The 22,535-nt window shown below is 42.0% G+C and overlaps 1 long non-coding RNA gene and 1 other non-coding gene across 2 annotated transcripts; one reads left to right on the top strand and one right to left on the bottom strand.

The window, feature by feature from the left end:
• Positions 1–2,648: 2,648 nt before the first annotated feature.
• LOC109548538 (uncharacterized) lies at positions 2,649–20,148 on the bottom strand. Its single transcript, XR_002174636.3, has 2 exons — positions 14,328–20,148; positions 2,649–3,551 (listed from the first exon to the last, which is right to left on the bottom strand). It is a non-coding gene; the product is annotated as an uncharacterized lncRNA (long non-coding RNA).
• On the top strand, positions 15,944–16,050 carry LOC117312505 (U6 spliceosomal RNA). Its single transcript, XR_004526829.1, has one exon. It is a non-coding gene; the product is annotated as a U6 spliceosomal RNA (small nuclear RNA).
• Positions 20,149–22,535: the final 2,387 nt, after the last annotated feature.

The raw sequence follows: 22,535 nt of genomic DNA, 5'->3' as shown, positions 1-22,535 counted from the left end.
AAGGGCTAGATATTGTACTAAGTGTTTCATAAGTGATCTCTTTTAATCCTCCCTAGAGCCCTGTGAAGAAGGCATTGTTATCATCAGTTTAGAGACGAGGACATTGAAGTACGAAAGTATTTACATAACTAATAAAAGATTGAACCAGAATTTGAATACGGTCCACCAACGTTAAGACCTATTTCTTTCTATTGTCCAGTTCACGCTAACCTTTTTTTTTTTTTTAAGATTTTTTTGATGTGGACCATTCAAAAGTCTTTACTGAATTTGTAACAATACGGCTTCTTTTTTATGTTTTGGTTTTTCGACCACGAGGCATGTGGGATCTTAGCTCCCCAACCAGGGATCAAACCCACACCCCCTGCATTGGAAGGCGAAGTCTTAACCACTGGACTGCCAGGGAAGTCTCCACTCTAATCTTTAATATCCCAATTTACCAACAGCCCAATAGAGAAATGGGCAAAGGAGAGGACCAACAGTTTGCAGAAAAGGGCCTTAAACATATATTTTTTTAGATGTTCGATTATACTCGTAATAAGAGGAATGCAAATTACAGCTTCACCCACCACCATAGCAAAGCTAAAGAACACCTGGTATCACACTGTAGTGGTGAGTATGGGGGAAACAGCTTGCCCTTACATTGCTGGTGAGAGTAAAGACTGACATAACTGCTCTGAAGGGCACTTGGGTAAAATTCCTATCAAATTCCTCTTCTGTGACTTCTCCCTCAGGTATACTTGCATTTGCAAGAAATGAGATATTCACAAGATTATTCACGGCAACATTGTCTATAATAGCAACAGATTGAAACTACCTGATGTTCATTAGTGGGAGACATAAATTATGTTCATCCGTACAAAGAATTATTTACAACCATAAAAATGAGGGGGCTTCCCTGGTGGCGCAGTGGTTGAGAGTCCGCCTGCCGATGCAGGGGACACGGGTTCGTGCCCCGGTCCGGGAAGATCCCACATGCCGCAGAGCGGCTGGGCCCATGAGCCATGGCCGCTGAGCCTGCGCATCCAGAGCCTGTGCTCCGCAACGGGAGAGGCCACAACAGTGAGAGGCCCGCGTACCGCAAAAAAAAAAAAAAGAGAGAGAATTATTGTGGATATAATTTGCTAAGTGAAAAAAGGAAGATGAGAACAGCAAGTGCTATGTGCTTCAATTTGTGTGAAGGGGGAAATATATACAAGTTTTGGTATATAACTAGACTATTAAGAAATTAGTAGCACTGGTGGCCTCCAGACAGGCATGGGGTGGGTGAGACTGGGGAGGACAGGAGAATTATTGCTATACACCCTTTGTGTCATTTGAATTTTGAACCATGTTAATACAAAACCTATTTTTTTAAGTAAAACTTATTTTTTTAAGTAAAAAGCTAAAAAAGCACACCAATTAATTGCCTTTCATATTTAACTACTGCATAATAGAAGAGGGCAATGATACTTTACTGGGTTAAACCTTAAAGTTGTACAAACTGAAACAAAATCACCACCAGCTTGCTTTCTCTTTGGCCATTCCTGTTGTTGGAATTACTTCTTCCTTAAATTGTTGTTTAAGCCTATGACTTAAACTCTTTAGTTGTCTTCCTTCTCCTTATAACAATAATATAACAATGATGAGAACAATTTATGGAAGGACTGCTATTTGTAAAACTCTTGAGTTTAGAGCTGTGGTTATATTGTTTAATCTTCCTGATAATCTTATACAGTGGGACTATCAACCTCGTTTAAAAAAAACTGAACTATAGTTGATTCACAATATTATGTTAGTTTCAGGCATCCAACCCCATTTTTAAAATAAATAAATAAATTTATTTAATTTTTGGCTGCGTTCGGTCTTTGTTGCTGCTCACGGGCTTTCTCTAGTTGCGGCGAGCGGGGGCTACTCTAAGTTGCGGTGCACGGGCTTCTCATTGAGGTGGCTTCTCTTGTTGTGGAGCACGGGCTCTAGGCGTGCAGGCTTCAGTAGTTGTGGCACACGGGCTTTAGTTGCTCTGCGGCACGTGGGATCTTCCTGGACCAGGGCCTGAACCTGTGTCACCTGCATTAGCAGGCGGATTCTTAACCACAGTGCCACCAGGGAAGCCTGAACCCCATTTTAAAGGTGAGAAAATAGAAACTTAGACAAATTAGTATTTTCTATTTTAATTGATTTCTAGATACTATGGAGCAACTGTTTTCTAATGTGTATGGCTTTGAGAAGAGAAATTTAAAAACAGAAAAGGCCTTTGAAAGTCCATCATGCCACCCAGAAAACGAAGATGCTGACACACAATTTATTGCACAGAGATTACTCTATTTACTCCACAGAGACACTTCTCACATTCAGGTGCTATTCAGAAAAAAATAGCCCATGTGTTATATAAGAGATTCTAACATTTTAAAGGAAGAAAATTCCTGTATAGCGATGGTACCTCCTCTTTCCATTCCTTTCCATTTCTCAGCTGCAGTGCGTACAAAGCAAATGCTCTGTTTTGACACAAGAGAACCAATTTTTTTTTTTTCTCACCAGACAATGATAAAAATCACATAGTCTCTCCCTTCACCAGCCCTTGGCACTAGCCTCAAGCATCTTCTCACAAGTTAGGATAGAGTCCAGGATAAAAGCCTGACATACTAAAAGGTATATCAGAAACTCTCCACTAAAATATACTTGATATTTTATTATTGAAGTAAAGACAACAAAATAAACCATTCAGCCTTGGGCTTTTCCCCCGTCACCGTGTAGGAGGCTTGAACTGATGTTATGGTGCTTACAAAAAACGCTTACAAGAAGGACCTTTGATTCCCTTTGCCCCAGCTGACATCCTAATCAGCCTGTGTTCTCCAGCCCCCTCTCTCTCAGCCATGAAGGGAGTCACAGCTCACTAAGGAGCTCCCAAGAGAAGGGGCACTGTTTCTCATTCCAAAATGAAGGAGGCTGAAAGCAGTGTTCCCATAAAGTTGCCCTTTGGGCTCTTAGTGGGTTTTCATTGCACTGTGAGGACAGCACCTGAATTCTGACTTCTTGATGATAAAATCTCCTTGTTGATTTTGGTGAGCTGGAGTGACTGAACTGTTACTCCAAGGGTAGAAGATGGCATGTGGGCACAGGATAAGGACATCATGAAAATCATTTTATCTCTCCTTTGGCTTCTGGTGGATACGGACTTTGTTTATCGCTTCCACATGATTCAGTACAGTGGGACCTATTATATTTGTCCCCTATGTATGGCAAGGAATTGTCCTAGGCACTGAGGACACAGGCAAATACAAAACCAAGACCTGCCCTCTAGGAGTTTGATATTCTACTGGAGGATACGAAAAATACACAAGTCAGGTAATTGATGTATGACACGACAAAGAAAAAAACAACTGAATAAGGAAGTGGAAACCAACAAGGGGTATGTTTTCATTAGGGTGGCAAGGGATGGAGTCTGAGGAGTGGCCACTTCCGAAGAGAACTGCATGTAGTCTGTGGCTCCCCCAGGAGAAGGGTCCAGTACAGAGGGAACAGCAAGGCCAAGGCCCTGAGATGGAAGTGGGTTTCACAGGAATAGTGGAGGCCTGTACAAGAAAGGAAGGAAGCAAAGGGGAGAGTAGAAGAAAAAGGGGTCAGAAAAATTGCGGAGATCCTTGAAGGGCCTCGTGGGTCATAAGGACTTTGGACACTGGGAAGCCATTGACAAGTTTTGAGCAGGTGAGCTCCATGACCTGATTTACATTTTAAAACGACATCTTTGGTGGCCAAAATACCAAAATGCCTATTGTATTTATAGACTAAAAACTGCGTGTAAAGCCTTTTCTGTTAATCCTACTCTTAAAGATGATATTCTATGTGACCAGAGAAATCTTCCTTTGAAACAACAGAGTTCACCTTGGTGGTTACTTTTTCTGAACAGCACAGGTGAAATAATTATCACTGGGTAACAAAGAACCACTGTATGTACCCACGTGTAATTCTAGAAGTGGACCTCCCTCTCCTTCATTTAGTTATAATATCCACTAGACCAAGGCTATTTTTCTTTAATATAAACAAAAGTACATTTGAATAAAATTTTAATAAGTTGTAAAAAAATATTCTATGTGACCAAATATTTGGACTCATTCTGGACTTAGGCGTTTCAATGTTCTTGGTTTTTTAATTTAACTCTTTTCACAGCCATGTTGAGAGTAAAAATAAATAATTTCTGTCTGTCTTCCATTTCAAGTATTTCTGGATAAGGGATTCAAAAAACTAAAACTGTTTTTGTTTATAACATAAAATATGGAATTGATCTTTCCAGGGTCAGAGATGATTAATGTTTTTACTTTTATACATTATTTTCTTAAACTAGTTCACATATAAACATTTCTATATGTTTGTAAGCAAATATGCTTTCACAGCATACCTTGTATGTGTAAAGATAAGTATTTAATTCTCACTGTTCACTTTTAACTGACAAAGAAAAAAAGTGAAAATGACAGAAACTGTGGTAGAACCTTACTTGCTGTTCTGGTCCTGGTTGTACCCGTCTTTGGCCAATCCCATAGCTATTCAAGAAATCTTCCCAACAGAGTACAACAGGATGAGAATCTGAAATCATTTCTGATATTCCCTACTAGATATTGATTGTTATATCAAGTAGTAAGTGGTAAAACTTTTAATTGACAATTAGTGTAACTGTGGGTGGATTCTGATTTTGTTTTTAATTCTGTAGATTGTGTTTAAACAATTCAAAAGTATGTTCCTGATTTTGAGATACTAAGTGATACTGCACAGTTGTCACTTTATTGAATGTGTACAACACTCCCATGAAGTTTATAAGTGTACCTTTGTATAGCTTCAGCTGCTAAAATTAAAATTGATCTGTTATGACACACACAATAAAGACATTTTTGGAATCTATCATTATCTCAAAATAAACAGTTTAAAAAATGCTATCACTGGCTGTTGGGTGGAGAATAGACCACAGGGGATGTAGGCAGACTCTTAGATGGCCCCCAATGACCCCCACCTTCAGTGTTCCTGCCCTTCTATAATGCCTCCCCTTGAGGACAGTCTGCTATCATGGACTCATGTGTAATGAATAGAATGACAGAAGTAATGGCATGACACTTCTGAGACTAGGCTACAAAAAGACTGTGGCTTCCATCTTGAGCATTCTCTCTTGCTTCCTCTCTCCCTCTCCATCTCTTAGATCACTCATCCTGGAGGAAGCCAGCTGCCATACTAATGAGCCACCTTATGGAGGGGTCCACACGAGGTGACAAGGAACAGAGGCCCACAGTCCAAAGCCCATGAGGAGTTGAAGCCTGTGACAGACATGTGAGTGATCTTGGAATTAGATCCTTCTGCCCCAGTCTTATGTTGCCGTAATGGCAGCCCTGACCCACAGGTGGGCTGCAACTTCACGAGAGACTTTGAGCCAGAGGCACCCAGCTCAGTGGCAATTCCGTTTCACAGAAACGGTGTCACAATGTATGATTATTGGTTTTGCCATTATGTTTTGGGATAATTTGTTACACAGCAATTGATAACTCATACAGGGGAAATAAGAGTAGAACCAGAAAGACCAATTAAAGGCCACTGCTGTAATCAAGAGACAACTTAGAATAGGGTAGTAATGGTAGAAGTGGTGAGAAGTGGGCCTGGGCAGGACAAAGGAGATAAGAAAAGCAACAATGTGCTCTCTGTGACCTGGAGAAAGAAAGTGAAAAACTATGGCCCTGATTTCCACTCAGTGGAGAATAACCAGCAAGTCCCACAGTGGAGCTGCATGTTGGCATGACAGAGAGAATAACTCCGGAAGGATTTTGGCTCCTGTGGGAAGGCACGGGGACAAGAAGTCTGAGGACATGGCCTGACCTGAGCCTTGTCTAGCACCCTGTAGCAGGACTGAGAAGCTGATTCCAGGAGCTGGGAAAGGGAAAGGGACAGGATCTGGCATCAGCCTGAATTTACAAACCAAAGATGATTGCAACGGGTCCAGAACACCTCTGTTTGGTTGAAGTAATCAGAGAAACTCACCTGAATAAATATGTCAGGCCAAGTCCTATGATTAAAAATTGTAAAAAGCCATATTCTTTTTTTTTTTGCGGTACGCGGGCCTCTCACTGTTGTGGCCTCTCCCGTTGCGGAGCACAGGCTCCAGACGTGCAGGCTCAGCGGCCATGGCTCAGGGGCCCAGCCGCTCCACGGCATGTGGGATCTTCCCGGACCGGGGCACGAACCCGTGTCCCCTGCATCGGCAGGTGGACTCTCAACCACTGCACCACCAGGGAAGCCCAAAAGCCATATTCTTAAGTGCTCCTCTATCAGGGCAGATCACCAGGTCCTGCACCTCCGGGACAAAGAGGCAGGCTGTTACCAGCCATGCAGACATTGGCCCTGGAGGCAGTTATCCTAATGGTTAAGACTATGGGTCTTGGGGCTTCCCTGGTGGTGCAGTGGTTAAGAATCTGCCTACCAATGCAGGGGACATGGGTTCGATCCCTGGTCTGGGGCGATCCCACATGCCGAGAAGCAGCTAAGCCCGTGCACCACAACTACTGAGCCTGCGCTCTAGAGCCCATGAGCCACAACTACTGAGCCCATGTGCCACAACTACTGAAGCCCGCACACCACAACAAAGAGTAGCCCCCGCTCGCCGCAACTAGAGAAAGCCTGCGCGCAGCAACGAAGACCCAACGCAGCCAAAAATAAATAATAAAATAAAGTTTTTTTAAAAAGCTTCATATCTATTAAAGAAAAAAAGACCATGGGTTTTGATGTGAGGAAGGCTGAGGTAGAATTCCAGCTCCTCTCTTGCTGTGTGACCTCAGCAAACATTTAAATTTCTACAAGCTTCTGCTTTCTTGACTGCAAAATAAGGATACTAAAGGCACTTACCCCTAGTACCTTTAGTACAACAATGAATGGTTGGAAGGATTGGATAAGATAGAGTATGTATTTTTCTTAGCACAGTGCCTGGCACATAGTAAGTTCTCGGTAAATAAGCATTGAGCTGCCACGATGTGAACTGTCACCTGCTGCTGCTGTTCTAAGTCCCTAGAGGAACACACAGGGTGACTGAAGGAGGTGGCAGTGCCCTTTATCTTAAAGCAAAGCTGTACTGCTATGTCTGACATTAAAAACAGGAAGGTACACACATCCCTGTATAGCTATTCTAGGAAAATCTTGATCAAAAGCCCACTTTACCCCATCAGTGAACACAGCTGCTGGTTCCCTCTGCCCTCTTCTCACTCTTGATAAGCCAGCTTTTAACACGCCTTAAAGGCAAGTCCTGCTGCCGAAATGAAGGCGGCCCAAATGGGGACAGGGCGGATTCATGGAGAGTGTCACTCTTTTCAAGCAGCCCTATGCACACTGTGTCACCACATCTGCCCCTGACATTCACTAGCCACTTTGTGACTCACTGATGTACAAAGAGACAACCCACCGAATAAGCAGGTCAGGAGGGTCACTGGAGGACAAAAGGCCCACCAAGGCACCCACAAGGCATAGGCTAAGCTCGGGGTCCGTATGTCATGTCATAGCTGCAAGGGATACTCCTGCCCAGATGGCATACCCCATGCCTGGGCATTCAGGGTCCTGTCACTAAGAGCTAACACGTGACACTGAAGGCAAGACAGACTCAGCAGCTGCTATGTTCAGACACAAAAATCATCACAACCTAAAGCCACCAGCACAAACTCTGCTGGAAGGAGTGGTCACCGTCATGGATGATAACACCACACCATGAATACGGAAAACAACGTTATCAACAACCCAACAAACATATGCAAGTATACACAAAGGCACATCAAACGTTACAACCAAAAACTGAATACTAACATTGGTAACAGGAAAGAACAAAACGTTTCTCTTATGAATACATCTCACCTCAAAGTCCACTGTTTAGTTCAAGATATCCACCTGAAGCCAAGAAAATATCATCATTTTCTCAGCTTGGCTTCCTGTTCTAAAATGAAAGACTTCAGAAATCCAGACATACTTATAAATCTAAATGCTTTTCATTTAGATCTATAATTAAGCCACAACCCCCTGCTAACACACACAAACAATTCATATTTGGAAATAAAAGTATCAAAACTTATACAATGTACAAATTTTCTTAATATTCTTCCCCACAGTGGATCTTTGCCAGCATCCTGTCATTTCTAATCTATAGCGTCAGATTGGCAGTTAAACCCAGCAAGAGCTAATGATTGTGACAGGGGAAAGTAATCAGCACATCCATTCATTAGCAACCTGCTCACACATTCATTGTCAATTATAAATATTTGCTTGGGCTAAACTCTGCCATCATCATAGGAGCCATTACCACCTGTAACCACGTGATACATTTGAAGAGTCAAGCTTCCAGCGTTTTGCACCTGGGACTCAATAATCAAAACGTTCATCAACTAACACTTGGGTCCCAGCAGAGTATCTTGCTTGAGATAACAAATGATTATCCTAGACAATGGAACTACAAGTCTCTGATTCATGAGTTTCCCAATTATGTTCTGGGCTGTATCCATTAGCTTTTGTTGAAAGCCATTTCACTTGCTATTTGGGAACATTTTTAGGGGACATTCAAGTACACAGTTGGACTTGTACATCGGCAGATACTGCAGAATTTGGCGGGGGGGGGGGAACTCCAGACCCTACTACATGTAATGGAAGCTGTCCGGTGCCCCGCCCAGATGCCCTTTAGGGGCCGGCGCACCCATCCCTCTGCTGCTGTGACTAGAGGTTGCCAATGACTCACAGCTGCCCTCTTCTCTGGAGGCCTGCTCTCCAACAAACCCAAACCGTCTTGACCTGGAAGCCGTGTCCTCCCCACTTAAAAAAAAAAAAACTAAATTCTGAATTTATTTCACCTCCACATCTTGTAATAAAGGTCGGGTAGTAAGATTTGTACAAACCGTGGTAATAGTTTCAACTTAGATATGGAAATGAACATGTGTATTTTTCTGTAAGTGCACAATGGAGCCAGAAGCAGGGCTCATGTATATAGAGCTATGTTTGTTAGAATGTATCCTTCAAAGTGAAATCTTAAACAAAGTTAACAGTATATACTTCTTGTGCCGCTCATAAAACGTATCATCCCAAACCGCCTACCAGGTGGGTATGAAATCTGAGTTTGCTTTTACATGCATTCATAAATTACTATTTCAGGGCAACCAGGTGGTACTTGATTTCCAATAATGTGTAATATTTTGGTTTTGCCAAATATATATATTACTGTGGATCTCATGGTACCATATTACATTTTTCCACCAAGGACTTACCGAAATGGAGTACAAAGAGCAAGTTGCTTCTCTCAAGGTCGGGACAGCCGGCTCTGGGGGGCAGTTCATGCTCTGGAGCTTCCCATGGGGCCCAGCTGAAGCTAGTCTCCCACGGAGACCACATTCCAGCTTAGTTTTCCTCCTTTGACCTGTCCTGGTTCTCTCACTCATCTTCTCCCGAGAGGACTCTGGAAATTAATCGCTTGAAAAAGAACCTCCATCTCAGCGTCTGCTCCTAGAAAGCCTGACGCTAAGAACTTCTCTTTACCCTGGATGGGGCTGTGCTCCTTCCAGGGCCTCCGTGAGCCCTAAGTCCCACCCTTGAGCTGGTTGCTATTTCCCAAATACTCGAAACAGGTGAGTCTTTCCGTTTGCTGTGTCCCATCCATCCCTAGCACCTGGCACAGTTCTGGCAGAATTCCTCATCACAGCCCAGACCAACAAAATCCTTCTCAACCTTTCTTAGAAATCAATTAGAAAAAGACTCAAAACCCAACAGAAAAATAGGTGTAGGGGATGAATAAAAACAGCCCACTGAGATGGAAATGGAGGCGTAAAAACATAAGAGATGCTCATCCTCACTCAGAATAAGTGAAATCTGAATTAAAACTACACTGAGATACCATTTTTCAATCATTAAATTGGGGAAAATCTGAAATATCGTTTTTTATTCTATCTATATATGCAGTCCAGCGATAGTGGGTTTTTTCTTCCCCTGTTACAAATAAATTGTTAGTCCAAGAAACACCCCTCTGGGATTCCACTGCTGGGAAGTGAATCTCATAAAGCTCTACAAAACCCTTTAGGGCTGTTGGTGAGAGGAGGGTGCAAACCTAAATTACTAACTTGAACATCGACCTCCTCAGGAATGTTACATACTATTTTATGTTCCTTCTCCAGGTCTTAAAGAACGTACTGCTTTCCTTATTTCCTCTGCTTATCCTACCCAGGCAAGTGTCCTTATTGCCATTTTTATCTATTTCTCACTTTTACCTGAAATCTTTTTTTCTTCAAGACCACAAAATGTCTTGATAGCATAAGGGCCATACCCTTCAGTTTGCTATATATTTCCTATCCATCTTAGTGTAAAGTGGGATTAAATGGAGTATGCATTTTCCTCTATTATATTGTGCCTGGTAGTTAACTGTACAGGGCCACAGATCTACGTGGTTTATTGCGTGACTTTTTTCAAATATTCGCTTCCTCTCTCTGCAGAAAGATTGTAACTCTTTGCCCCAATAATGTCAAGTTTGGTCTTATAACTTGCATTGGTCAGTGAAATGTGAGCAGAAATGACAGAGGCAACTTCCAGTCAGAAGCTTTAGGATTTATCATGTGGTTCCAACCATCCTGTTATTTCCTCCACTGCAAGACCATCCCCAGATTAGCACATCTCAGGAACGGTTTGTTCCTTTAGCCTGGTCCTGGAATAAAGACGAGATAGAGCAGAGACACGAAGGACACAAAATGTGAGTGAGAAATAGACCTTTGTGGTATTAAGCCCCTGAGATGTAGGAGCCGTTTGCTATCGCAGTATAATCTTGCCCAGCTGACTGCTAAATCTATAAGCTCTGATGCATTTTATTATTATTATTATTTGTATCCCAGAGAGCACCTAGCATAATCCTTTGCCCATAGTGCACATTTAACAAAAATTGGCTGAATATTATTTTTCTCTTACTCTTTCATTTCCCTTCCCTTTCTTTTCTAAACAATTCAGTCCGAAAGCCATTATAAGGGGCAGAGGAAGGTAGGCGTTTGGCAAAGGTGTGAAGAGGAGCTGTCATGACACAAAGCAGGGTGTCAGGGCTTCCCTGGTGGCACAGGTTGAGAGTCCGCCTGCCGATGCAGGGGACACGGGTTCGTGCCCCAGCCCGGAAGATCCCACATGCCACGGAGCGGCTGGGCCCGCGAGCCACAACTACTGAGCCTGCGTGTCCAGAGCCTTTGCTCCGCAAGGGGAGAGGCCACAACAGTGAGAGGCCTGCGTACCGCAAAAAAAAAAAAAAAAGCAGGGTGTCAGAGCCTGAGCAAGACCAGGAGGCTTGGTCAAATCAGTAACTATATTATGGATTGTGGGAGTCAAGTTTCTCACTATCAGAGAAGGGAGTTCCAAATATGGAAAGGGGGAAGATTAGAATAGACCCTGTTTAGTTGGACTGGAATTGGAGATATTAATGTGAACACACGGTTTTCAATATATGTAGATAAATATAATTGTAAACATGTGTATATATATAAATTGCCTAGTTCTTGAAAGGGCTTGGGAGTAGCAACTTCCCAATGGAAATGACCACACCCAGCACCAGGTCTTGGCTTCTAAATACTATTCTAAACTAAAGGAATCAGGACTCCTTGGGAAAAGAGCTGATTCCAAAGCTGAGACAGGGAAAGTAAGAAATGAGCCTGGAATATCCTATTCTGCCATAACTAAGGAAGTGCTCAAAAAAAAAAGAAAAATGATGTCAAAAGGAAACAGAATCCAGTTTGAAGAGGCTGCTACTGGCTATATCTGAGTCAGAGCATCAAAATAAATAATGAGAGTAATGAATTAAAACCCAGGAAACAACATAGGAATTCATTATATAAATATCTAGATAGATAAATGGGGAAATTGAAAGTTTGATGAGGAACAGGGCATTTACATAACCTCAAAGTACCACCCCTCAAAATACTCAATTATTAAGAAAGACGTAGTAAACTTACATTGGAGAAGCCTGGCAACCACCACCCTAACCAAGTGATCATGGTTAGTATCACCAGTAATGGAACAAAGTATTATAAAATGTGTGCCCTAACAGGCTGCAGTGAGCCACACAGGACCACTTCTGCGATATCCCTGCCAAAGAAACATAACCAGAATCTACTCATGAGGAGGCATCAGACAAACCCAAACTGAGGAATATTATAAAAAATGATTGGCCTCCGATCTCCAAAATTCTCAAGGTCATGAGAGTCAAGGGAGGACTTCAAAACTATTCCAGATTAAAGGTGATGAAAGAGAAATGACAACTAATGTGGCTGGGAAGGCAGAGATTTGGAGGGATGCAGCCACACGTCAAGGAATGCTGGCAGCCATCAGAAGCTGGAAGAGGCAAGGAATGAATTGTTCCCTACAGCCTCTGGAGGGAGCATGGACCTGCTGACACCTTGAAGCTTGTTTTGGATTTCTGTGGAAGAAAGTATTTCTGTTTCAGTTTATGGTTATTTGTTACAACAACCAATGAAACGAATTTGGAATCATTCCCTAACACTTAAAGTCACCACGGTAGAGATGATGGCTGATCAAGAAGTAGATGTTGCCGTACCTGGCTACTCTCCGTTACCAATGAATTGAAGCAAGATTGGAGATATTCAACATTTCCCGTATCATCATGCTTGAAGATCCAAGGAAAATCACAGATCTAGTACACTGTTAAAGTGGGTTTATCTTTAAAAAGAAGGCTAACAGGAAAATAGTTAATATTCCTGAAGAGGTAGATGTCCTTGTTAATAACTAAGGATTGTACTCTCCTTTCCTCCACAGCTTGAAATGGTTTTACACAACTTTATTAAATTTATTTCCCGGTAGTAGAATGCCACAGGGGTATCACTTGATCTAACAATTCAGCTGTAGCAGGGTGTATTAGTCAGGGTTATCCAGAGAAACAGAAGCTACAGGATGTGTATATATACAGAGAGAGAGATTTATTTTAAGAAATAAGCTCACATGATTTGGAGGCTTAGCAAGTCCAAAATCTGCAGGGTAGGCTGGCAGGCTGGAGACTCAGGGAGGAATTGCAGTTTGAGTCCAAAAGCCGGCTGCAGGCAGAATTCCTTCTTGCTTGGGGAAGTCAGTCTTTTTCTATTAAGGCCTTTATATGATTTGATAAGATCCACCTACACTATGGAGGGTAATCTGCTTAAGTTAAAGATTTAAGTTTTTTTAATACTTTAATTTTTTAACTGAAGTATCATTGATATACAATATTATATGTTACAGGTGTACAATATAGTGATTCATATTTTTTAAAGGTTACATTTCATTTATAGTCATTATAAAATGTTTGCTATATTCCCTGTTTTGTACAATATATCCTTGTAGCTTATTTTATACCTAATAGTTTGTACCTCTTAATCCCTTACCCCTGTACTGCCTCTCCCCACTGGTAACCACTAGTTTGTTCTCTAAATCTGTGAGTCTGCTTCTTTTTTGTTATGTTCACTAGTCTGTTTTATTTTTTTGGTTCCACATATAAGTGATATCATATAGTATTTGTCTTTCTCTTTCTGACTTATTTCACTTAGCATAATGCCCTCCAAGTCTATCCATGTTGCTGCAAATGGCAAAATTTCATTCTCTTTATGGCTGAGTAGTATTCCATTGTGTGTGTGTGTGTGTGTGTGTGTGTGTGTGTGTGTGTGTGTGTGTGTATCACATAAACATTCAAATGTTAATCTCACTAAAAAAATACCTTCACAGAAACATCTAGAATAACGTTTGACCAAGTATCTGGATACTGTAACCTAGCTAAGTTGACCCAGAATATTAAACTTCACACAAGGAAAAAAGAACCCACTGTCATTGGGTTGGACATATGCATAGAATAAGAGCTCACCTTTTTGGATTCAAGATCATTTACTTTCATCTCGTGTCATTCAGTAATGTGTACACCTTTATCTCATTTTTTTTACCTGGTTTTCATTTTCAGCAGGAAAAGCAGCCTTGAGTATCATCAAAGTTTGGGACTCATTTTGCCACCTGGCAAATGCATTTTGTAACCATCTCACTAGCATAAAACATGTGGGAAAGTTTCTTACTAGCTATTCATGGAGTGAGAAAATCTAGGCCCATCTGCTTTACAGACCTGAATCAAGAAAGGCTACTCTCAGGACCCGGTCTTAAGGGTGCTACAGAAGAGATCTAAGACATAAGGATGTTTTCACCTAAAAGTTTTTGACTGATTTTATTTAGAACAGTCTAACACATTCACTATAGAAAACAAAAGATCAGAGTTCAGCTGTGGCAGGAATCAACTACAAATTACTCATTCTGTTTCAGAAGATGATGTAATTTCTTCTCCCAGGGAGAGAAATGACACTCACCTTGGATCATGTGGCCATGCGCAGGAAAACAGAAGTCAATCCTCAATGGATCTGAGAAATGTCTCTTCCCTCACGCCTTCCTAGTTCTTTGGTTTCTTAGGAATATCAGCTGGGAAAGGATATGTATCGCAACCAAGAGAATCAGGGGGATTGTGAACTGACCTGTCAATAACATAATAATGATGAATTAAATGTCTATTTTGTACCAGATGCTGTCCTGGTTACCACGGAGACAAGATGACGACAAAACATGGCCCTTGATCCTCTGTCTAGTGGGAGCAACAAATAAATGAGTCACGGTGATGCATGAGGGAGAGAGCTGCAGGCAAAGAGTTGACAGAAACAAAGGAGGGAGTAACTAACTCTGAGGGTCTAGGAAGACTTCACAGAGGAGGTGACCTTTGATCTGTACCTTGGAAGATGCTTAAGAGTTTAGCAGGAGGAAACAGAGGATTCCAGAAACTGGGAGTTAACTTTTTGTTTATTTACTTACTGGTTTTATTACTGATTATTAAAGTACTGAAGATTCACTTAGAAAATATGGAATATACCAAAAAATTATAAAGAAGTAAAAAAAAAAACCAAAATGACCCATAACTTTAATATATAGATGCAATACAGCAGCAATAATTACTCTGCCATAATTCCTTATTTTCTTTTTCTATTCATTTTAACATAAAATTATATTTATTCTATAGCTATAACTTTGTATATTGTTTACTCTCAAAACATGTTCTATCATTTAAAAACTTGGTAAACTAATATTTGATAGCTTCTTGAAATCTCACCAAGCAGATTTATCACGATATTTGTAAAAGCACTAGTTTACTGTCGATTTCTGTGCTCCAGGTTTTCATTCATATAAGGCATGTCTTTGTGTGTAAACTTTTGTCATATTTTAGAAGTGGAAACCCTAGGTTAAAGTATTTGAACATTATTAATGCTCTTGATTACTAGCCATATTGTTTTCTAGGACAGTTGCAACAAATTATCACTAACAAAGTTGGAAAGTGCCTTTCTTACTAAACTATCAACTTTGCACAGAATTTTTAAAAATAGATTTTAGCATGCATTCAGTAAAGTGCACTAATCTCAAATGTATAGCTACTGGAATAGTATCATTTTTTACCTATTTGATAATGTAACAGGAAAAATTTTTTTTTCTTTTAAAAAATATGTATGTTGTATTTGTCGTATTTGCTGTAAATATTTTTCCCAGATTGTTGTTTCTTTCCATTTTCTTTGTGATGTTTTCTGACAATCAAACATTTTATTGTTTGTGTTGTCAAGTTTTCCTGTCTTTTCTTTTGAGATGTCTTTCAAGTAGAATTCAAAATATTTCTAGATTTTTTTGAGACTTCTTCTTTGACTCATGGGTTATTCAGAAGTGTGTTGTTTAATTTCCAAATAATTTGGAGGATGATTCAGCTATATTTCTGCTACTGATTTCTAGTTTAATTCCATTGTGGTGAGAACATTCTTTATATGATTTCTAAGTTTGTTAAGGTGTGTTTTGTGGCCTATCGTGGTGAATTGTTGCATGAGCTTAAGAAGAATGTATGTTCTGCTGTTGTTGGATAGAGTGGTCTGCAGGTGTCAATAAGATCCAGTTGATTGTGCTCGCTTCGGGAGCACATATAATAAAATTGGAACGATACAGAGAAGATTAGCATGGCCCCTGCGCAAGGATGACACGCAAATTTGTGAAGCGTTCCATATATTTGTCTGTCATACAGAGTGAAGTAAGTCAGAAAGAGAAAAACAAATACCGTATGCTAACACATATATATGGAATCTAAAAAAAAAAAAAAAAATGGGGCTTCCTTGGTGACGCAGTGGTTGAGAGTCCGCCTGCCGATGCAGGGGACACGGGTTCGTGCCCCGGTCCGGGAAGATCCCACATGCCGCGGAGCGGCTGGGCCTGTGAGCCACGGCCGCTGAGCCTGCGCGTCTGGAGCCTGTGCTCCACAACGGGAGAGGCCACAACAGTGAGAGGCCCGCGTACCGCAAAAAAAAAATGGTCATGAAGAACCTAGGGGCAAGATGGGAATAAAGACGCAGACCTACTAGAGAATGGACTTGAGGACATGGGGAGGGGGAAGGGTATGCTGGGACAAAGTGAGAGATTGGCATTGACATATACACACTATGAAATGTAAAATAAATAGCTAGGGGGAAGCAGCCGCATAGCACAGGGAGATGAACTCGCTGCTTTGTGACTACCTAGAGGGGTGGGATAGGGAGGGTGGGAGGGAGATGCAAGAGGAAGGAGATATGGGGATATATGTATATGTATAGCTGATTCACTTTGTTATAAGGCAGAAACTAACACACCATCGTAAAGCAATTATACTCCAATAAAGATGTTAACAAAATAAACAAGATCCAGTTGATTGATAGCGCTACTCAGGTTATCCACATCCTTACTGATTTACTGCCCGCTTGATCCATCAGCTATTAACAGAGGGATGTTGAAGCCTCTATTTAAAATAGTGGATTTGTCTATAACTCCTTTCAGTTCTCTCAGTTTTTAACTCAAGTATTTTGGTACATATTTAGGTGCATTCTTGTTTAGGGTTGTTATGTCTTTTTGGAGAATTACACCCTTCATCATGATGTACTGCCTCTTTTTTTTTCTTTCGGTACGCGGGCCTCTCACTGCCGTGGCCTCTCCCGTTGCGGAGCACAGGCTCCGGACGCGCAGGCTCAGCGGCCATGGCTCACGGGCCCAGCCACTCCGCGTCATGTGGGATCCTCCCGCACCGGGGCATGAACCCGCGTCCCCTGCATCGGCAGGCGGACTCTCAACCACTGCGCCACCAGGGAAGCCCAACTGCCTCATTTTATTCCTGATAATCTTTCTTGTTCAGAAGTCAGCTTTGTCTGAAATTAATATAGACACTCCAAGTTTCTTTAGTTAATGTTATCATGGTATATCTTTCTCCATCCCTTTATTTATAATCTCAGTCTTTATATATAAAATGGGTTTCTTATAGTTAGGTCTTGTTTTTCTTAATCCACGTTAACAATCTCTGTCTTTAACTGGTGTATCTAGATCATTCACATACATAACTCCACCATGAAAATCTGGTAGCATTCCTGGAGGTAAGAACCACAAAACTGTGGGGACTTTCCCCAAACACTGTGGTCCCAGGAATTTCTCACTCGTAACAGTCCATATTCAGCCTCTGGAATTTCACTCAAAATTACCATTCAAGTATACAATTCTTTTTTTTTCTTCCAGTTATATGCTATAATTTATATGATATAATTGACAGCACTGCATAAGTTTAAGGTGTATAGCATAAAGATTTGATTTACATACACTGAGGAGTGACGCTCACAATAAGTTTAGTGAACATCCATCATCTCCTATAGGTACAAAATTAAAGAAATAGAAAAGTTTTTTTCTTGTGATGAGAACTCTCAGGATTCAGTCTCTTAACTTTCTATATAACATACAGCAAGCAGTGTTATATTTATCATGTTGTATATTACATCCCTGGTTCTTCTAATGCTTCTTGACTTGTGTGTAAATGCCACCTGTTTTCTCTAAAAATTAAATCATAATCTATGAAATTATGACAGAAAGGAATTACAAAATTTATTGTCGTTAGAACTCATGGTGCAAAAGTCATGATAGGTAAAATAGACAGCACATTAGCATGAAGCCAGTGGTACCAAACTGTGCTAATATTCATTGTATTCTTCACTGTCAGTTCCTCAAATGTACAATGCTTAACTGACCAACGTCACTGAAAATCTGGACCAAGGAGATAAAGATTTAGCACATCTAGAAAACCATTTCTTTAAAGATACACAACCATGGCATAAGCATATTGTCTAAAAAGTGTCTGTGAAGTATCCTTTTAAAATGGCTTAGTTTATATGGACACCAAGAGCATGCTACCACTGTAGACCTACAGAAGATCTCACAGAGCCAAGTCTTGGGAGCAGAGAGCCAAGGAGGAGTGACTTGGAAGGCAGAGTGGTTAAGCAAGGGTAGCCTTTACTGCAGTCCCTTGGGCTGCGCGTCTGGGGAGAGCATCTCTAAAAGCTTCTCAGAAACAGCAAACTAAGTGTGAATTTTATATCTGATACCCAAAGCACCCCCCCCCCCTTTATCCTGCTAGTGGCTTTGTCTGTATGTATTCAGAGCTGCTCAGTTTACAGGTCTGGTCAACGTCACACCATGTTATTATGCCCTAAAGGAATTTCACAGTCCCAGTGTACACCTCCTACATTCCTGCTGTGGCAAGTGAATAAAGGTTCCAGTCCAGTTTGGAGCAAACAAAAATCTGGACCACGCTGCGTGAGGTCACCTGGACAGCCTCTTGCAGCTCACCACTAGGACTACTAAATGCACTGTGTTAATTATATTACTGAAAGATTCAAGCCACAACAAAACTATAGTAATCAAAACAATGAAGTACTGGCTTAAAGATAGACATATAGGGACTTCCCTGGCGGCGCAGTGGTTAATAACCCGCCTGCCAAAGCAGGGAACAATGGTTCGATCGCTGGTCCAGGAAGATCCCACATGCTGCGGAGCAACTAAGTCCGTGTGCCACAACTACTGAGCCTGTGCTCTAGAGCCCGTGAGCCACAACTACTGAGCCCGTGTGCTGCAACTACTGAAGCCTGCGCACCTAGAGCCCGTGCTCCACAACAAGAGAAGCCACCGCAATGAAAAGCCTGCTCATTGCAATGAATAGTACCCCCACTAGCCACAACTACAGAAAACCCCCGCACAACAACGAAGACCCAACACAGCCAAAAACAAAATAAATAAATTTTTAAAAAAAGATAGACATAGATCGATGGGAAAGAATTGAGAATCCAGAAACAAATCCTTACATTTTTGACAAGGATGTCAAGACAATTCAGTGGGGAAAGAATAATCTTTTCAACAAATGGTGCAAGGACAACTGGATATCCAAATGCAAAAGAATGAAGTTGGATCATTACCTTGCAAAATACAAAAATTAACTTAAGGGGAGCTTCAAGATGGCGGAAGAGTAAGATGCGGAGATCACCTTCCTCCCCACAAATACATCAGAAATACAGCTACATGTGGAACAACCCCTACAGAACACCTACTGAACGCTGGCAGAAGACCTCAGACCTCCCAAAAGGCAAGAAACTCCCCACGTACCTGGGTAGGGCAAAAGAAAAAAGAATAAACAGAGACAAAAGAATAGGGACGGGACCTGCACCAGTGGGAGGGAGCTGTGAAGGAGAAAACGTTTCCAAACACTAGGAAGCCCCTTCGCGGGCGGAGACTGCAGGGGGGAAGCTTCGGAATCACGGAGGAGAGCACAGCAACAGGGTGCGGAGGGCAAAGCGGAGAGATTCCCGCACAGAGGATCGGTGCCGACCAGCACTCACCAGGCCGAGAGGCTTGTCTGCTCACCCGCCGGGGCGGGCGGGGCTGGGAGCGGAGGCTCGGGCTTCGGTCGGAGCGCCGGGAGAGGACTGGGGTTGGCGGCGTGAACACAGCCTGCAGGGGGTTAGTGCACCACAGCTAGCCGGGAGGGAGTCCGGGGAAAATTCTGGACCTGCCGAAGAGGCAAGAGACTTTCTTCCCTCTTCGTTTCCTGGTGCGCGAGGAGAGGGGATTAAGAGCGCTGCTTAAAGGAGCTCCAGAGACGGGCATGAGACGCTAAGGCCGCTGCTGCCGCCACCAAGAAGCCTGTGTGCGAGCACAGGTCACTGTCCACACCCCGCTTCCGGGGAGCCTGTGCAGCCCGTCACTGCCAGGGTCCCGGGATCCAGGGACAACTTCCCCGGGAGAACGCACGGCGCGCCTCACGCTGGTGCAACGTCACGTCGGCCTCTGACGCCGCAGGCCCTCCCCGCACTCCGTGCCCCTCCCTCCCCACCCCCCCACCCCCCGCCCCCGGCCTGAGTGAGCCAGAGCCCCCGAATCAGCGGCTCCTTTAACCCCGTCCTGTCTGAGGGAAGAACAGACGCCCTCCGGCAACTTACACGCAGAGGCGGGGCAAAATGCAAAGCTGAGCCCCTGGGAGCTGTGAGAACAAAGAAGAGAAAGGGAAATCTCTCCCAGCAGCCTCAGAAGCAGCGGATTAAAGCTCCACAATCAACTTGATGTACCCTGCATCTGTGGATTACATGAATAGACAACGAATCATCCCAAACTGAGGAGGTGGACTTTGGGAGCAAGGGTATATATATTTTTTCCCCTTTTTCTCTTTTTGTGAGTGTGTATGTGTATGCTTCTGTGTGTGATTTTGTCTGTATAGCTTTGCTTTTACCATTTGTCCTAGGGTTCTGTCTGTCCGGTTTTTTGTTGTTGTTTGTTTTCCTAGTATAGTTTTTAGCACTTGTTATCACTGGTGGATTTGTTTTTTGGTTTGGTTGTTCTCTTCTTTCTTTTTTTAATTAAAAAAATTTTTTTATTACTTAAAATTTTTTTAATAATTATTTTTTAGTTTAATAACTTTATTTTTTTAATTCTATTTTATCTTCTTCTTTCTTTCTTTCTTTTTTTTCTCCCTTTTATTCTGAGCCGTGTGGATGACAGGCTCTTGGTGCTCCAGCCAGGCGACAGGGCTGTGCCTCTGAGGTGGGAGAGCCAACTTCAGGACACGGGTCCACAAGAGACCTCCCAGCTCCACGTAATATCAAACGGCGAAAAACTCCCAAACATCTCCAGCTCAACGCCAAGACCCAGCTCCACGCAGCAACCAGCAAGCTACAGTGCTGGACATCCTATGCCAAACAACTAGCAAGGCAGGAACACAACCCCATCCATTAGCAGAGAGGCTGCCTAAAATCATAATAAGGCCACAGACACCACAAAACCCATGACCACATGTGGACCTGCCCACCAGAAACACAAGATACAGCCTCATCCACCAGAACACAGGCACGAGTCCCCTCCACTAGGAAGCCTACACAACCCACTGAACCAAACTGAGCCACTGGGAGCAGACACCAAAAACAACGGGAACTACGAACCTGCAGGCTGCGAAAAGGAGACCCCAAACACACTAAGTTAAGCAAAATGAGAAGACAGAGAAACACACAGCAGGTGAAGGAGCAAGGCAAAAACCCACGAGCCCTAACAAATGAAGAGGAAATAGGCAGTCTATCTGAAAAAGAATTCAGAATAATTATAGTAAAGATGATCCAAAATCTTGGAAATAGAATGGGGAAAATAAAATAAACGTTTAACAAGGACCTAGAAGAACTAAAGAGCAAACAAACAGTGGTGAAAAATACAATAAATGAAATTAAAAATTCTCTAGAAGGGATCAGTAGCAGAATAACTGAGGCAGAAGAACGGATAAGTGACCTGGAAGATAAAATAGTGGAAATAACTACTGCAGAGCAGAAAAAAGAAAAAAGAAAAAAAAGAATTGAGGACAGTCTCAGAGACCTCTGGGACAGCATTAAATGCACCAACATTTGAATTATAGGGGTCCCAGAAGAAGAAGAGAAAAAGAAAGGGACTGAGAAAATATTTGAAGAGATTATAGTTGAAAACTTACCTAATATGGGAAAGGAAATAGTTAATCAAGTCCAGAAAGCACAGAGAGTCCCATACAGAATAAATAAAAAGGAGAAACACGCCAAGACACATATTAATCAAACAATCAAAAATTAAATACAAAGAAAAAACATTAAAAGCAGCAAGGGAAAACAACAAATAACACACAAGGGAATCCCCACAAGGTTAACAGCTGATCTTTCAGCAGAAACTCTGCAAGCCGGAAGGGAGTGGCAGGACATATTTAAAGTGATGAAGGAGAAAAACCTACAACCAAGATTACTCTACCCAGCAAGGTTCTCATTCAGATTCGATGGAGAAATTAAAACCTCTACAGACAAGCAAAAGCTAAGAAAATTCAGCACCACCAAGCCAGCTTTACAACAAATGCTAAAGGAACTTCTCTAGGCAAGAAACACAAGAGAAGGAAGACCTACAATAACAAACCCAAAACAATTAAGAATATGGTAATAGGAACATACATATCAATACTTACCTTAAATGTAAATGGATGACATGCTCCAACCAAAAGACAGACTGGCTGAATGGATACAAAAACAAGACCCGTATATATGCTGTCTAAAAGAGACCCACCTCTCTAGGGACACATACAAACCTAAAGTGATGGAATAGAAAAAGATATTCCATGCAAATGGAAATCAAAAGAAACCTGGAGTAGCAATTCTCAGATCAGA

The sequence above is a fragment of the Tursiops truncatus genome, chromosome 5 (assembly GCF_011762595.2).
Source record: "Tursiops truncatus isolate mTurTru1 chromosome 5, mTurTru1.mat.Y, whole genome shotgun sequence".
In the NCBI taxonomy this organism is placed as follows: Eukaryota; Metazoa; Chordata; class Mammalia; order Artiodactyla; family Delphinidae; genus Tursiops; species Tursiops truncatus.
Note: the sequence above shows the minus strand (reverse complement) of the source record. Positions and strands in the feature narration are given on the sequence as shown.